Consider the following 5,686-nt stretch of genomic DNA (forward strand, 5'->3'; position numbering starts at 1 on the left):
CCAACTCGCCTCTCCGGTTTCGGCCAACAACGAAAGCGACAAGAAAGGAAAAGTTTTGCGCCGGGCATGGCGAAGGTATCGATCCTGCTGGCGTGTGCGGAGGTGGAGGGGTGAGCCCGAACCAAACCCAACTTGATATGATATGCCTACGGTGTGGAGATTAAAAGGGAAGCCTAGTGGTTGGTGCGATCTCGGCGGCGGGGAAGAATAACATCATCAGCTCGGAGCGGACGGAGACGCCGAAAGGATGGACTCCGGCTCGCGGGGGGGGGGGGGGGGGGGGGGGAGAGGGGAGCGGAGGGTTGGAAAATGATGATGAAAGTGGTCGGGATGAAAGTGTGCGGAAGGTTGTGCCTTTTTTTTTGCGCAACACTCCTTCAGCCTGTCGTGGAGACCGCGTCGCTGCCGGGATCGGAGTGCGTTCGAAATTAACCCCGCAGGCATCGGCTGACCTACTTCCGGCCACCGCTCGGCATCCAGCAGGAGTTTGGGAAGGTTGTGTGTTGTTGGTTTCCCCTCTCAACATTCGATTCGCGCACCGATGGCGTCCATCACGCCAAAAACAGATTGTTAACTTATGCTGGCCGGTTTTCGTGGTGTGCTTTCCGCACGTTATTACTTTCCAGCGATCCTTAGCACCGGTTCTACTGGAAATGGGCGACCACCGATGGAAGGGGGGGGGGGGGGGAGTTTTTTTTCCGCGTTACCTGCATTGTTTTGCCGTTGCGCGGTTTGCGGTGATAACTGAAAGTTTTCGAGCCGAGTTCAACGACCCGCTGCCCGATGACGAAGTCGCGATATCGCAAACACCACTAATCGGCGAGCGCGGTGTTAAAACGGTATTGGAACCATAAAAGCTCCTAGCTCTCGTTTAGACGCGCGATGTTTTACGGCCGGGATTTCGCACCTTTTCGAACGAAAATGGAAGGAAATCGATCGCGGATCGTTTTCATGGGTTTAATCAACGTTTATAACGGCCCGTTAGTTTTTGTTTGAATGTGCCTACGAATATTTCGAAAAATATGCGCTTTAGCATTTTTAGAATGTGCCACATAAAATTATTTGTCATTTAGAAAACATCCTTTACGCGCTTTATTGTATTTATAAAATGTCCTAAATTTGCTTTCCTTATGATCTTTCCATCTTTATTCCTCACCTCCCGAATTATAAATTAATTAATTTGATTTTTGTTATTTATTCTAACAGAACATGCCTGCTTGAAGTAATATAAAACTAAAATTTAATGTAATAAAATATTGCACAGACGGGTATCGTAAGGTAATGATCATAATCGAAATGGTGCAAAATCCCCTCTGGGAACGAAGTCGGCTTGATCGTACGGTAGCGAAAACACGAGTTCACGGGATGTTATCGCTAACATCCGTGCGAGCAATCTGGTCTAACGTCTCCATCGAGATATGCCGCACTTTCCACCGCCACTGCCAACACTGTTTGTGCAGCATATGTTAATCTTAATCGGTACCCGTTCCGTCGGGTGGCCGGGTTAGCGGCGACAAAATGCTGCTCACATCAGCATGCAAACCCTGCAGGATAAGTACAGCTTACGCACATCGCGAGCAACCGCCCAAGGGCAACGATCCCGTCAGCTCCGAGATGAAAGCCCATCATTTACGACCGGCGTAAGATTATGCGTCGCTTATGGGTCGCAGATGTTGGGCGGCCGAAGAAGAGTGATTTTGAAGGATGGTTTTTCAAGGGATGTAAGGCATTTTGCATCGTATCGAGAGCGAATGCCAACCCATTGGAAGACATTCATTGATCTACTGAACGATGTACGGGGATCTTTAGAATGTCTACCGCCAGGTTTTAAAACCACGGAAGGTTACTATCTCAAAACGGACACGCAGCACATCCCGTGCCAGGAGGAAAGGGGTGAAGGAGTTTAAGGAGTCCGGAACGACAACTTTCACCCGAACGATCGAACGATCAAGTTCCTACGTTTTTTTTTCCTTTTCTGTTTCGGAACAGCGCAGAGCATAAAACCGATAAAATTATCGACCGGCCGATGGTCAGGGCAGAGTAACCTACGCATCGATGAAAATTTCACAAACATTTATGGTTTATTTCGTAAATAAAACACACTCAAAATCGTTACATTTCGAATTTCGAAATTCCAAAAGTAGGTTGATAAACATAATTATAAGCTTCTTTTTTTAATAAACACTGTGTTTACTCGCTGAGTTGTGCTTCCCTGGCTCCAATGGCGCTGACTTGTGAACTTCGAAGGTTCAGCAGAGGTTCAAGAGATGAAGAATGTGAGATTCATCCAACCGACTTCTCTTTTTCCCCCCGCGCCGTTGTCGACTTATGGGAAGCAAGATTAAATCTGTTTTTGACGATTCGATGAACGCTGCCTGTCACCGTCCGATGCTCTATAATGGACCGAGGATAGGTTTCTCCCCTGGTTAGTTTTGGGCGAAATTCCTTCCGCCCTAATTTGATTTCTTTAAGCAAGAAACCCACGATGTTTCACTGAGCCGTTGAGGCTCAATCATCTCGTGAGCAAACATAAATACCATGAAATTGATCGGCAAACCTCCACCTCCCAGGTGGAGCAAGATGGAAACATTCCAGTGCTCGAAAGGGCGTGCATACTTTCCCGCCACCGTCCTCTTTCCCCCTCCCATCCACCCCAACGGGGGTGCATAATCATCTTCGGGCCGGCGGGATCGTGTATGCAAAAGGGCATGTCTTTCCGACGGACCCGTCATCTTTCCGCTCTGGCCCGAAAAAAAAACCCGCTTGCCTCTTATCGCGGTGTCGGTGTCGATTACTCAATGCATCAATGCGCACGCTGCATTATGCACGTCCGTCGATACGATGGCACGAGTTTGATCGGAGGGATCGGTGGCGGGAATGACGAAACGTTCGCTCCACGCCAACGGGAGGTTTCTGCGGTTTCCTCTTCCGAGCCGGGCCCGGTTCGTCGTTCGGTGGCCATATATTTGGATACCTCCCGTCTTGCTTTCGTAATCAGTTTCCCATTATTAGCGGGTCCCCCGCGCATATGGCGGGCGCATGTTTGGAAGGGACGCTGCCACAGATCACCGCTGTTTGTCATCATAACAGTTTTCCCACTGTGGCCCACCAATGTGTGTGTGTGTTTTTATCCCAGGAAGCAGGAAGGGCTCTTCGACTCGGTTGGATGGTATCGGAGTCAGGTGCTGGATGCTATTTACATAGGCGTCGTGTTGGGAGATGACACGCTGCCATCTTGCATCGACCATTGCCAGGAAATAACAACACGCCGCTCGGATGAAACCAATTTTAAATCACCGTTTTCTATCGGAAACCGGGCATAAATTAGCTACAATTATTGCTGCCGTCTTAATGCCCGGCCCAGCCACGGAATGGAGCCTTTTTAATGCGCTAAAGCGGGAACCCAAACAGGGCCACCCGAAGATGACCCGTCACGTGCCCATCCTTTCCCCCTATATACGTGTGTGTGCGCATTGCCATAAGACAACGGGAGACGACATACAAAACACACAAGAAAGAAAAAAACACAAAATGCACAACGTCAGCGCGACGTTAAACGCCGGAGGTGTGATGCTTTTTCCGCTTGAATTGGAATGCGATTTTGAGGCAGAAGAAAGCGCCCATTTAAAAATCCGATGGACAAATCGGTGAAGGTGTGCCGCGGAATGCTACACCTCGCTGGGTTCGCGGGGCCGAGGGTGAAAGATGTAAAAATTGAAAGTGTTGCGTCGCGCCGAAACGCAAAGACAAATATGGATGGGCGAACGGTGGGAGGACGGGAGCGGGATCGATGCGTAGTGGGCGGGTGGTGGGGTAAAAAAGATAAATCTCTCGAACTGCTGGCTGTGCGACGCAGACAAAGATGCGCATGAGGGATTTTATAAGATGTGACATTAACATTAAATCGAAAATCCTTATTTTTCATCGGTTTTTAAAATGGCAGTTTAAATCAAATGAAAAGGAATTTTCATGCGGTTAAAAAATGGGTAAAGATGAAGATTGAAGCACATCAACGAGAAAAGAGGAACGTCACCGTTTTTGCATCGCATCGAGTCTTTCGAGGAAGCATTTTAAAACACTCAAAAAAGATCGATCGTCATTTCGTAAACAAAGTGCTTGCGCACGAAAATTCAAACCAGATCGCCGGACTTGAAACTTTCATTCCGCCCCATTAGGTCCCTTCCCCACAGTGTAATCATTGGTTCCGAAGCGCCAATACCTAGGACCAAAGGGAATGCACCGAAACGAACAACGCATACCCATATGCATCGAGAAAAAAAAAACGAAACCAAAGGGCCAACATTTACGCCATTTTACGCCCCGAGGGCAAAAACTCTCTTTTTTCGCCAATTTTATTTCACCCGAAGACGAAGGAGGAGGAAACCAAGGGAAGAAGCGTGCGCAACGGGGCCGATTCCCGAAATACTGCATGCCATGAAAACGGTGCGTCGTTCATCAAGCTGCATCCTGCAATGTTGGTAATTGGTAAAGTTTTCATTACCCGATCGCGCTGGGCAACGCAACGGAAAGTCGAGATCGAACGAAAGTTTCGCGTAAAAGGGTCACCAAAGCCACCGATAACACCGGGCGGGGACCGTAGGCTTCCACGCGCTTCCAACCGAGTCCCAATCGAGTATCACTTTCAGTGCATCGCATTTTTTGGACGACAGTTTTGGGAAAGTTCGTTCACTATAGAACGTTCGGACGATTTGAGGCAGGCGACCGAAAACGACAGATAGAAAATTCCCCAATGAGTACCTGATTGTCTATGCGAGATTAGAGCCGGCGATAATGAGTGACGCTGAGAACGCATAAATCCCCGTCGACAGCGGCCATAAATTCGGTACCTCTGGTCGCTTGTGCATATGTCCGGGCCGTCGTCTCGAAGGGAGGGAAATCGGACGCGACATTTAGGGAAATTAGGGACGACCTAGATTTTCCCCGCGTGCTTTCGTGTGTCCCACGACAACGAAATGAAACGACAAAAACCCTTCCGTCCAGTCCCGGCTGTCCGCCTTTCCTGGAGGATGGCTTGGAGATCAATTAAAATCTCACCTCCGCTTCCGGAAGGCAGTGGAACACAAACATGCGTTGCCTCGAAAACCACTAGACAATGAGAAGAAAACTTCACAAACATTCAAACTAATCTCTGGTACGCGTGCTTCCTCGGACTTGAGCGTAATGTCCGCCACATGTGTTTTCCCAAAAATGGAAGCTGTAGGTTTCGTGGTCCAGCTGTGATTCCTCCGGGAAGTGGCCATCGACGCACCGGAATTTCGTTAATTCGTTCGCCTTGAAGCTCATTTAAATTAAGCTGTTACCTTTAGCCGACCGGAAGTGCTGCTCGGGCGTCCATCGAGGGTGCTACTGGTTAAGTTCACTCGCCCACTTAACGGCATAACGATGACCTTTCAAAGCACTGTTTTGATGTTTCTTTTCTTGAGACGATTTCCATCTCTTCAAAGCATTATTTGTTTGCCAAATGTAGCCCCTTCGCGAACGATGATGCTTATCATACTCAAGTAACATTTCACTCAACGATCTCCGTCATCACGACGATCACGTCTTAAGATGCTTTCCCATGAGGCATTCCATACCCTCAGCTTGATCCACTTGTTGACGTATTTATGCGTTTTTAATCACAGCTTAGTGCGACACCGCAAAGACCACCGCGTGGAGTGTAGTG

Source organism: Anopheles coustani, chromosome 3 (genome assembly GCF_943734705.1).
Source record: "Anopheles coustani chromosome 3, idAnoCousDA_361_x.2, whole genome shotgun sequence".
Classification (NCBI taxonomy): Eukaryota; Metazoa; Arthropoda; class Insecta; order Diptera; family Culicidae; genus Anopheles; species Anopheles coustani.